The 13901-nt window shown below is 32.2% G+C and overlaps 1 protein-coding gene across 3 annotated transcripts in view; it reads right to left on the bottom strand.

Moving 5' to 3' along the window:
* Positions 1–13901, bottom strand: part of LOC118200055 (uncharacterized) — a 438581-nt gene that overhangs the window by 82424 nt on the left and 342256 nt on the right. The window lies entirely within an intron of this gene.

The raw sequence follows: 13901 nt of genomic DNA, 5'->3' as shown, positions 1-13901 counted from the left end.
CGAAACTTTTTATGTAATTACGGAACAATTTCAGTAGAAATTTGATCTGAAATATTTTATTTTTAGCAGCAATAAAATTATATTAAAAATCGCTTTTTAAATTTTAATTTACCTCTTTGCATTTTATTTCAATTTAATTTGAATTATTTACGTATTTCAATAAATAATAATCGATCATTGATCAATTGGTTAATAATTAGATAATAATGAATAAATATTAAATGTTAATATTAATAAATAATCATTTATTAATTTGATAATAATTAATTATTTAATATTTAAATAATTAATTATTAATTATTTAAGTCCTGCGCGCGGGTCAGCACAATAAAAGGGCTGAAAGTGCAACATCAAAAGCACCCATATGAAGATTAAGTTCTCATTGTACTTATCAAAAGAAATTTGTATTTACTGCTTTTTGCTGTGTGTTTATGATTTTATTTTTAACTAATACTATGTTATTTAATATATTAAATATAGCTATTAGTACTGCTTGCAGTGTATTAACTACTATATTCCATTAAGTGTTTTTAGTGAACTTTACTTTTAATTTAAAAATCGTATTTAAATCAATTGTATATTTAAAATCATTAAAAAGCACTTCAATATGTTCTACGGCGAAATGTTCTACTGGGGTAGGGCTGTCCGCGCGGGAACCTGAATTTCAAACACCATTCCACGGAGAGAAAGACATGAATTCAAAAGGAAGGACAGAAAGATCGAAAATGAGAAACATCCCCGCTGTTTTACCCATGGAGGTAGGAGGTTTCCTTTTCTACCTCCATGGTTTTACCACCAAAGGGATTTCACTCTGCATATCACCCTTGGGGAGGGGAACATTGTAGAAATCCGATGGGATGGAAACAGGAAGTACGTGATTAAATCAATAGAATAGACACAGGGGATATTTGACATGCTAACTCTCCACAAGGGGAGGCGTAGTAATTCCTACGGTGGTGTAACCTTCAACGCACAGCAGTTTGTCCCAAGCCGTAAGTTGGAATTTCAAGGTTTAAATTTCCTTGGACCTCACCGGAGAGTATGAATCTAAATTGCAGTTTTGAACGTAAAGTATTTTATTATCCCAATATTTCTCTCGGGCATTTAATAAAGCCAATTCCGCCTCCCCTTTATTACTGAAAGCTGTATATCTCATTTTCCGCGAAGAGTTAATTTTCCATTTACAGTGTCAAATGAATGTCAGAAAAATATTCAAAAAAAAATTATAGGTAAAACATCCGCATAAATGTATCCTAGGAAAATACATCTCTGGAAAAAATATCCATAATGTTTTTCATAACTTATACTGAGATAGAGAGAACTATTTTAATTATTAAATGAGGTTGTTTTCACTTAACATAATGTCCTATCCGGACGAAATTGATGGATATGCCGAACAGACAGAATGTAAAAGTAAGAGTGTAGCCATCGGATGACACATAAATCCTTTAATTTATTTTCAGCGTACCCTCATATATACAAGTTCTCGGAGAGTTGCCATTCGGCGAAACATAAACATATTTATCTTTCAAATTTAATCTGCTGATTAATAAACAGATCAAATTAAAAGCAAGTGCAGTTGAAAGACTGTTGAAGAACAACACAAAACAAATACACATACAGCAGTCATTGTAAAAGTTTAAAATTTCATCAGGTACATAATTATAAAATTCCTTATAAAGAAAACTATTTAAAAATAAACAAAAAATCTGAAAGCTTTTAGATTTTATATTACGCTCAAAGGAGGATTTTTTTATCGTTTTGCGTGTTACCTTTATTTACTCAATATCATGTTATTCGCACTTAGACCGTAAAATTCAGTTCAATAGCAACATCACAAAATATTTAAAAAGAGTACATCTTTAGAATTTCCGATTCACAGTCTCGCGCACTGGAGATAAAAATGTTTTTAACCCAAAGGGCGTTAGCCCTGAAGGGTTATTAATTTCAAAACGACATTTTGCGTCGATTCACTTTTCAAACTGTTGCCACAAATATTATCGCCATGTATTATATTTAAAGAAACTAAATAATGAAGAATCGGTATGAACGCGTGAATGTTTCTCGCATTCTCAAGAAACAACGGTACCTACAGCCATCAGATTCTGAATAACGTATTCCTCCAACCGAAGGAAGCCCGAATTTTAAATTTCGAATTTGGTTTATTATCTATTTCAAATTCTGTCAAAGTTTAACGAATTTTTGATTTACAAATTCAACGATTTCAAAGCGAGCAATGACAACACTGTACGAAATATACAGTGAAAATGCCTTTTTACTTTCTTAAATTCTTAATCATTGCGACACGACAATTAGCCAGAAATTAATTTCCATTCACTAGTATTTTCAAAAAAATCTTAACAGACGGTCTCTCTCAGATAAGAACTCCACAAAATACATCCCTCAAGAATTCCAAGTCCCACCCACTACCATAAATTATTCACCCAAGTCTAACCGACTGATATTATTCAAAGTCCCTACTGCCGCTAAGAATTTTCGGACACCCTACACTTCTGAGTCAGACACGAAGAGAACACTTTGCCAACTCCCCCACTAGAAAGAATGTAAGTTACTTAATACCTTTTCTGGCCTTTATATCTTCATGTACATTCACTGATCTTATTTATATTATTTTCTATATCATTTTTTATATTATTTTTATATTGTCTTTGATTTGTTTTTACAAAGATTGCATTATTTATCTTTTTTTATAATCTTCTATGTTTATTTCAACTTTACTTTGAATTCGATTTCATAATGACAATTTCCAATATTTAATTTCTACAAATAATATAGTACTCAAATGCATAAACATGAAAGTGTCGGGGACGATTACTCGAATTAAATAGGATTTTTCTACAGTAATTGATTTTTACTCCAAATTGAATTGACTAAAATGCTTCATAAGAATAAGTTCTTTGGTTATCAGCATTGGTTCATAATTCCTTCTATTCGCGGAAATATTTGGCCTGACTAGAATTGCCGGTTTGGCTTTAACTTATAACTCGAGTAAAGACGAAACACTTTCGTATTTACGTATTTTTATCAATTATTGTTCATTGAACGGGAGTTGGTTTGTTCCACTTGAAAAGTCAACTAATTTCCGATCAATGATAATGATTACATGTTTTAATTTTTCCTTTTACAATTGAAATTTTATTCTTCGTGATGATTTAACTCCAGTCCCCGTTAAAACATTATTAACATTTTGCTTTCAAATTACTTCAAAACATCTTTCAAAATATAACTTACCAGTATGGATTCACACTTTTAAAATAATTCTACTTTAATTAAACTTAGGAGATAATATAATCAATTAATCAATACTGTTTAGGAAATAAATTATTATTAACTAACTTTGCAGCAATTGCGCAAGTAATAATAACTTGTATTCGCACTAAATGGATTTAAGATCATACAACATTATATATTAATCTCGCACGCTGGATATATATATATATATATATATATATATACAGCGTGCGAGACTGTGTATCGGAAATTCTAAACCTATGCTATTTTTAGATATTTTCTGATATTTCTATTGAATTGAATATTATGTATTTTAAGTGTGAAGAACGCGATATTTAACAATAAAGGTAACACACAAAACGTTAAAAAACGCCCTTTGGATCGTATTATAAAATGTGAAAGTTTTCAGTTTTTATTATTATTATTGTTATTGTTATTCCCTTCCCCCGTACAGTGTTGCCACTGCTCGCTTTGAAATCGTTAAGTTTGTTAATCAAAAATTCGTTAAAGTTTTACAAAATATGAAATAGATGAGAAAACAAATTCGAAATTTGAACTTCCAGATGCCCATATTCGAGTGGAGGGCTAAGTTATTCAAAATTGGATGTCTCTAGGTACTGTTGTTTATACACAATGCGAGCAACGTGCATACATTCATACGGACTCTTCATTATTTAATTTCTTTAAATATAATGCAGAGCTGTAATATTTGGTGGCAACAATTTGAAAAGTGATTCAAACTGGTGAACCAACGCAAATGCCAAAACGAAATTAATAGTCCTTCCCGGCAAATTGTTCCTTTGGGCTAAAAAATTTTTAAATTTCATAAAAATTTCAGCATAAATTTTTAAATAATAATTTCGGCATTAATTATTAGATTTATCGTTAGTTACTATTTTATTCAATAAGTTCAAAGTTGATACTGTAATTTGCGGTCTTTAAATCCCCGTTTATTTAACTCAGATGTTTAATAGATTTTAATATGTTAGAAACCGAAGTGATTTTACAGGCGAGTATTGTATACGTATTTTCGGGAATACTTTTTCCTGGATAACCACCCTGCACGACAGTAAATCTGTAGGGAAAACCTTTATAATAGTGTTACTTTGAGAAGCTTTGTACAATGATTCTTCTCATAGCGACCACTACAAATAATCACATTTCTAAGAATATAACGACCCCCCCCCTATATTTTACATTATTTTTATAGGACCAAAATCTTGAAACGATGAGTGGTCCTCTTAGAGAGGATTCATTAAACTATGAAAAGAGATGTGACAGGTTAATATTTACGGAAATAAAACCTGCAGCCATTTTTTTTATTAAACATCTTGCAAAATACCTGTTTTTAAAATTCTATCTCAGATCATTTCTTTGACATTTACCGATGGAACGTTTAAAAAAGAAAAGCTATATTCAAGACATGTCTGGAAACCGATGGAAGAGAATTCCCATCGCCTGGGAGTAGCAGTAAATTAAATTACTTTTCCCAGCAAGTTCAAATCCACTTTAGTCTGAGAGTGACAATTTTCAATAATGTTTTATTGGACACAGAGAACGTCTGGAGTATGAAATTTCAAATGCGCTAAATTATCACCCCCCCCCCAGCATACGCACTTCAAGAAGTGCTAAAATGACGAACGACCGATAACACTGCAAGGATGTACGTGACAGACTTATGACAAAGCACAAATGAAACAAAATTGCTTTCTAAAGTTGTGGGGGGGGTGTAGAGGCTTCGGTTGTTTCTGTCAGCAATAAAAACCACCTGCAGTTATTGGACTCCCGGTGAAACTACTGTTATTTATAACACTTGGACGTAAAAAATATTGGGTAAAGGGAAAAGAAGCCAAGATTTTGAGAAATGTGGATTTTTTTCGCGTTCTCCAATACACACATATCTATATAGTAAATATATTGGTTCGAGAAAAATGGCTCGGTCACCATTCCCGATATTTGTTGTCGCAAAATTGCTTAAAATAAAGCAGGAGATTTTTTTTAACTGGTTTTAACACAATGGCTGGGAAGGTTCTGTAAATACAAATACAACGCAAAACATTTTACACATTTCCTCTAAAAGAAAAACTTCACCTGTAGTAAATATTTGCTATGTTTTGATTACTTAAATTACTGAATGAAACAAATGACTCTATGGAGAGGTACTTAATACATGGCATTAAAAACATCTTTTATTAATGGAAACAACTGCAAATGTTTATAACTTAATGGATTAATTATACATGAAGTATATTTTAAAGTTTATCCATAAAATACATTAAACAATAAAATAACAATTTAAATTAGTAAAAAGAATATATATATATATTTTAATTTTAAAACCAACCACGTATTTATTATAAATACAGTATAGTATCTATACAATCTGTAAAAATCTGCTTTATTTTGCAGAGTGTTGCCACTACTCGCTTTCAAATCGTAGAGTTTGTTGATAAAAAATTTGTAAGCTTTACAAAATCTGAAATAAAAATTGCATTACAAAACATTTAATATATTACTCCGGATTCCAAAAATTCGTGGGAAGCCATTTCGACCATTCTCATCTCTGTACGACTTTAACCAGCCGTGATATTAATTAAACACTCTGAAAGCGCTAATTTTCGCACTCATATTTCCGAGTGGCAACAGTCTGGCGCGTTGGAGATATAAAAATGCTTTATTTCGAAATGTGTCGCTACTGCAAATCGTAGAGTTTGCTAATGAAAAATGTTTAAGTCTTACGAAATATGAAATAAAAGTACCATTGCCAAACATTAAATAAGTATTCTTATATAAGATCATATTCTGACGTTGAAGAAAGCACGCGACTGCATGTGACGTCATTGTACGCCGAAAATTTTTCGTCCTGCATGTCCTGCATTTTAAATATATAGCTGCTGTCGGCAACGTTTTTTTGTTTCAGGTTATTATAACTGACACTATATGTTATTGCCACCTTAATTCTCTTACTGATATTGAGAAAAAGTTGTTATATTACCTTAAATTTAAACCATGACATCATACGCGTTCATCTGAAGTGGCCAAAGGTTTTGTTTCCTGGTTTGGCAACAGAAAAATCATTTACGAATTCCTTGTTGCTTGGAAAGAATGAACCGATTTCATTCACATTGAAATGTTTTTATACATATATATGCTTTGCAGGTGTACATAGAGCTTATAAATTTTTCTTTGGCTGCAGGCCGTTAGTACATATATATAATATTCGTATACAAACGACCGGAACATCAATAATTCGATAACAATATCAGATGATAGCATCGCTCGCGATGACATTAAGCAGCATCTAACTTCTGAGCTATAAATTAAAGATATAATTTTACATCGAATAATGACATCATCGAAATCGTTATCCTCCAAGCTGAGTGAAAGATGAGTTAATGATACCATAGTCTAGCAATCCATTGTATTTTGTCAGGTATCGGAATGAATCCGCTAAAGATGATTCTAACATAATTTTAAAAAAAATCATACCTTAATGCGAAGTGCACTCTTTTGCGTGATAATTAATTTTATATCATAGCTGATATAAAACTATATCTGATTATTAACTTTATATCATATCTGATATAAAATTATAGCTGATAATTAATTTTATATCATATCTGATATAAAATGCTTTCATATATATTAAATTTATGAAAGCATTGAGCACTTCTTCTGGTCGTAATCAAGAACAATCGAATACGTAATAATCGTACTCATTTTTACGCATGTTAACTAATCACGAGCATAACGCCATCTGTTTAGCAGCGATAAAAGCTTTCAGATTACATTAGAGTTAGTTATCAGAGTCACAAAGCCCGTACTAATATCAAATATTTGACGTTAGAAATGTTCTTAACAGTAGAAACATTTCCACGTTTTATCTTCCACGTGATCTCGCGCATTCAGACGTCACAAGACTGCCATTCAGTAAATTTTAATTTACCTTTCAAATTTAATTAATCAGTAATTCCTTTATTGAAGGAATAAATGCATTTCACACTAAATTTGTTCAGTTTTTATGGCAAAATACATAACTGCTATAAATTAAAATTAAATTTGGTTTATAATAAATTCAAGTGATAATTTTTTCATTTGTAGCTTTATTGTAAATATTAAACGATTTTTATAAATGCCATTTATTAACTACATGGTATAAAATCGTTTGGATTTTTCTTTTCTCAGTCTATTTATAATTCTGATTTCGCTCATCGGTATACGGTATGGAATGCCAGTGTAGAAGACGTACATATCAAGGTCAGGAGTATTTAAGAAAAGATTTAATCTTGTTGCTTTGAAGCAGAGATATTTAAAACTTCGCAAAATATACTATGCTTTTTACTTCCTTGTACGAAGTAAAGCAAATACTGCAACCGCGAAAAATTTCGGCTATCATAGTTCAACGGAAATATTCATTTTGATCGTTCTCGAATCCATTTGAACCATTGCGTGACGTCTGTACGTACGAACATAATAAAGAATTCTTTTTCCCCAAAAGGATAGAAAAATTAATTTAAAATGCATTTAAACGAGATTTTTTCGTGCGTCACGAGAATACGTACGTACGTATGTATCTCACATAAGTCAAAAACCCATCATCAACAAGTATTATAAACGGCATGATTCTCAGGATGCCTAAAGGCCCATTTACACTAGCGGAACTTTGAGCCTAAGAAATGCACGCGGAAGTTGCTAGCTTCACTAAATGGCGAAAATGTTACTCTTTTGTTTAAAACTGAAACTGAATATGCACACATTTAAATAAACAGCCTAACTTAACATTATTAACTATAACATTATTCAAGAGTTTAAGAGTTAAATATTCCCTCATAATACGAAAAAATTGCTGTTAAAAAGCTCTCAAACGAGTCTTCAAATTCGCCTGCGTTTCTTAGGCTCAAAGTTCCGCTAGTGTAAATGGGCCTTAACAGGCGGGTAGGCACATCTCCAAAGCAAGATGGCACCTTCACAAACGTAACCCTTCTTCGATTACCATTATAACAGCATGATTCCCAGAGCTCTTATGCATAAGATCGCATGCCCATAAGTGTATCCTTCTTCAGCATGCTTTACACACCGTTCCCATGCTGTCCAAGAGATCGGCTGACAGATTACCAAAGTTTACCTACACAAGAACAGACTTCCAAAACTGTGTTCATCTTCAACACGCATTATAGACGGCATAATCTGAAGATGTCCAACAGACAGGCAGATAGAATTCTGAAGCTTACCGACCAAGTGGACCTCCAGGTGCATACCTCACTTCAACAAGGATCACGGCATAATTCTTTCTCTGCCCAGCCATGGAGAACTATATACTTTTTCCTACTTGCATCCAACTAACCGGGGGATACTTCACCAAAGCTTACATACACAAGAGGGCCTACATCCAAGTCATTCAAACTTGTTTGATTTAAAAATTAAATTTCAATATCACACTAAATCGTGAGATGATGAAATAAATCGTAACAACAGGTGACGGAGGACGGAGACGCCTGGTGTTTAACAGAGTTAAACAGGCATATGTCCCGCGTCCTCGACAATCCAGAGGCAACAACTCTCTGGAGCCGCACGAGGCCGCACCGGGAGTTTATATAAAATTTAAGAAAGGTTTACAAGGCCATGCAGGTCCAATTGTTTGGCATAAGTTGGTAGATTACATATGTGGTTGAGGTGACATACAAAGGACATTACATAGTTAATAACACATGAAAATACATAAAACCATAAGTTAGTAGATTATATATGTGGTTGAGGTGACATACAAAGGACATTACATAGTTAATAACACATGAAAATACACGAACGCAACCAAGTAAACACATAGCACACACTGAACACGTTGCGTTTTGTAGTAAATACTACACAGTATTTACTACAAAACGCATTACTTAAGATAGAATATATTAGTACAATTATAAATTTAGTACAATATGATGACACAATACGTAATACTATAATCGTAACAACAATAAAATAAATCTTTTCACTTAAAATACCTTCATTATTATGAAAATTCGATCTTATCATTACTTAAAACGGCAAAAATGCTTACAGCGTCGAAATACCTTCTTGGACAGTCAGAAATTCAAATGAAAGAACCTTTCATTTCTAAGGTTTTCCTTGTTTTTGATATTTTTAATCTAAGATCAAAGATCAAGGTTATCAGTCAAAGATAAATGGAAAGAGCTAAATCCTGCGATAATTTAACAAGTAACGATACATGCAAAAATATTCAACTTTATATAATAATAACAGCAATAAAGGTGAAAAAAATTAATCGAATTTTGAAAAATAAATAAATAAATAAAATAAAATAAAATAAAATAAATAAAAAATCTGAACGATTTCAGATTTTATATTACGCCCAAAGGGGCCTTTTTTTAACGATTAGTGTGTTACCTTTATTTGTTAAATATCATGTTCTTCGCCCTTAAATACCATAACATTCAATTCAACAGCAATATCGCAAGATAATTTTTAGAATTTCCGATAGACAGTTTCGCGCGGTGGAGGAAAAAACTTTTTTTTCGCCGTGCAGTGTTGCCATTGCTTGGTCAGAAATCGTTGAGTTTGTTCATTGCAAATTCATTAAAATTTTACAAAATATGAAATAGAAATAGATAATTAAACAAATTCCAAATTTTGGCTTCCAGATGCCCGTATTCGGTGGAGGATTACGTCATTCAAAATTTAATGGCGCTAGGTACCATTGTTTTACCACAATGCGAAGAACATACATACATTCATGCAGATTCTTCATTATTTATTTCTTTAAATACGTATAATGCAGGGTTGTAATATTTGGTTGGCAACAATTTGAAAAGTGATTCAGACTTTTAAAGTTTTTGACGCAAACTGCCAAAACGAAATTAATAGCCCTTTTGGGCGCCTTTTGTGCTAAAAACTTTCGTAGAATATTGCATTATTATCACAAGTGCATGAATTTAGCACACTTCAAGGGGGTAAAAAGTTAATATCAAGATCTGACCAAAACAAACAAAGAAATCAAACTAAATAAAACCGTGTGAAAATACATAATTAAATACACAACACGCTGAATTTTAGTTCGGCTATAAGGAACAAGTAGCTATCGGGATAGAGTTCGAACAAGTGAAACTTCATCGCAGTAAACACAGAAGAAAGGGTTATGCAAGAATACTTGAGCTGATTTTATATTCAGTAGCACTCTTCGACAGTTAAGCAACATGTTACGCATTAAGGAAAGAGGAAAAAGATCCAACAAAACCACAAAACCTTTCACGCGACTAAAAAATTCCCAGGAATTTAACAATTAACTTTTTCTGTTATCACGTGCATGATCGTGCCGCCATTCGGAGTTCAGAAATTCCTAATATATCTCGAACATGCACCAAAAGCAATCGCGACATGTTATAGAGCCGTAAATATCGATTAATCGAAGAATTTCTATCAAAAATAGCCTTGAATATCGGTAAAAAGGGAATTCCCCCCCCCAAACTTCAATACACTCTATGATTGTCGTATCTTCACGGCAACTCTTTGTCGTGGAATAACAATTTTCGTTCGATTTTTACCGAACTAATTTTTGTCTTTTTCATTCCCGGTGAAGGGAGGGACCTAACTGAGATGTATTTTTAACTCCAGTAAAGGGGAAAAAAAGGGCCAGGCATTTTCCTCTCTTTTCTTTCTTTCTTCTTTTTTTGTGCTGCCACAAAAAAGGATTAAAATAATTCTATAAATTTTATAAAACCAGCTTTTTTATGAATAAGCATTACTGGCAATTTTCAACTACTACTATCATCGGCTAGCTGGTTAATTGATTGGTTGGTTAACTGATAATGGCAAAGTACACAAGGGTTATCTGTTGTTGATTTTATCAACATGTGTTTGAAAATTAATAAAAATGACGTTAAAGTGGTTTAATTTTAAACTAATCATCTCTTTAAAGAATCTGAAATTCACTGCATCTTAGCATTAAAAAAAGTCGCTGAAGTATACGGCATTTTTAGTCCAAAAGGGCAATTTGCTCAGAAGGACTATTAATTTCGTTTTGGCATTTTTCGTTGTTTCACTTTTCAAATTGTTGCCAACAAATATTATCGCCCTGTATTATATTTAAAGAAATTAAATAATGAAAAATCTGTATAAATGTATGTATGTTTCTCATGTTGTAATAAAACAACAGCACCTAGAGCCATCGAATTTTGAATAACGTAATCCTCCTGCGAATATGGGCATCTGGAAGCCCAAATTTGGAATTTGTTTTATTATCGATTTCCTATTTTGTAAAACTTTAATGAATTTTCGATTAACAAACTCAAAAACTTCAAAGTGAGCAATGGCAACACTCTGCGGAGAAGAAAAACATTTCTATCTCCAGCGCACGAGACTGTGTTCGGGAATTCTAAAGATATGCTCATTTTAGAATTATTTTGCGATATTGCTCTTGAACTGAATTTTATGGTTTCAGTGCGAAGAACATGGTATTTAATAAACAAAGGTAACACACAAAACGTTAAAAAAAGCCCCTTTAGACGTAATTTAAAATCTGAAGCCTTTCAGATTTTTAGTTTGTTTTGTTTGTTTGTTTAATAGCACTTGCACACATGACACTTGCGTACAAATTGAGAAGCAGGGACACTTGCGCATAAGAAACGTTAATTGCTGTAGGGATAACAGTAGTTTGTATAGTTTACTGACAGTTCCGCACAAAACCACGTCTTCTTCATTATCTTTCGATAACTTGGCACAGATACTTAGATTATCAATTTGCTTTACAAAATGTTACGTTACTGGACTGCACAAACATAGATTTTAATAATGTTTGTATTACGTATGTGCTAACGCTTAAGGCATGAAAAATACCTTAAGGTGTCAGATACCTCTAAAATATCCAAATATCCCCAAAATACAACACATTTTGGAGCTCAGTATCTTTATAACTGGGTAATGAGCGTGAAATTTTGTGTACTTATTTCGCATACTTATTTTACTTTATTAATAATGTATTTGCTACTTTTATTTCATAAGTAAAATTGTTGTATTTTTCTGTGTAATGTAGCGGGAGACAAATTTTAAGAGAAATCTATGCCGGAAAAGTAAGAATTCAGTTCATTAACATTGAGTAAATAGTAATTTGGCGACATTTTGGTCCGATTCCTGTTTCACCGTACTATCTATTGAAATTGAATAAATATAATTGACCACTACGTTAGCTGTAACCGTAATTCCACCCTCGTATTGCTTTCCAGTAATTTCGATAAGCATAAATTACTAGAAATATCTCAGCGGCCAGTTGAAAGCTAGCCCGTAAAGAGAGCATCTGAGTTCAGTTGCCTACTGATTGTTGTTGCGAGTTGTAGTTCCGCGTGAAATGAGATAGATCAGAGTTAACTTTCTCTTCAGATGCACTTCACATTGCCATATGATATTGTAATATGTACTGCACGCAGCATTATATTACCAAACCGGTATTTTTAGTTGATTCTTTTCTTTCAAAGCAGAAAAACAATGTATAACTAAAATCCCCTACGTTGAAAATAATTATTTGCTTAGTTATTTTATTTTCGGACTTTAGTTAATTATTTTTAAACTAAGCAACTGAAAGTACATGCTCTCTCTTCGGACTTAAATATTTTCCAACCGGCCGCCGAGATATTTCTAGTATTTCTGCTTGTCGAAATTACTGGAAAGCAGGTTGGAATTACGGTTACAGCTAACATAGTGGTCAATTATATTTATTCAATTTCAATGGATATTACGGTAATACAGGGACCAGACTAAAATGACCAAATGATCGCCAAGTTTAGCGATTTTTGGTGATTTCTAGCCAAATTTGGCGACAAATAAGTCTTGAATTTTGGCTAGAAATCGCCAATTTAGGCACAGCTTCTCTTTAGATTTTACATGTTACAAAACAAATACAAGAATTTTATTTATAATTCTACTAAAACTACCTATCTAAAATCAAAATTCTTAACAACATATTATGTTCTGCATTCTTGTTATGCGGTATAATTAAGAAATTTTCCGAGACGAGAAAATATGTATGTATAAGTACTATAGTGTATTTTTCTGTATCGTAAACAAAGATCGTCCATTAATAAAACGAAATGTTTAAAATTGATTGATGAATTGTTTTTATTCTGAAACCATCAGTCTGTTCCATAGGTAAACAAGGCATTCTTGTAATTTCAAAAATAAAAGATCTGACATTGCGTAGAATAGTGAATATTTTTATTAATGGCAATTTGTTAGGTAGCATGGATAATCGATGTAGTTGTTCTGTAAAGCAAAACGAAGCGAAAAATGTAAAAACTTGCTGACAACAGTTTCAAATAGGGCATTTGTTGCATTTATATATTACTGTACATATTTCACGCTTATCTTAAACGGACGATGCATACAATATAAACAAACAAATCTGATGTGTACACCACATGACTTCCTTGTACGGAATATTAAATTATACGCATTTTTTCTTGCATTTCATTTAAACTTATTGGACTGAATTAAATCTACTTCGCCGACAGCGCATAAACCACAATAGAATAAATGCATTCTTTAAAATTCACTCTAGTATTTGTTTACCATAACGACACTCTGGCGCTAGATTCACTTAACAGTATTATATTTCGTTCATATTATAACTCAGAATGCACAAAATT

This window comes from Stegodyphus dumicola, chromosome 11, assembly GCF_044657685.1.
Source record: "Stegodyphus dumicola isolate Sdum_Otavi_A_Nest chromosome 11, ASM4465768v1".
NCBI lineage: Eukaryota > Metazoa > Arthropoda > Arachnida > Araneae > Eresidae > Stegodyphus > Stegodyphus dumicola.
The sequence above is the reverse complement of the archived record's forward strand: the minus strand, read 5'-3'. Positions and strand labels throughout refer to the sequence as shown.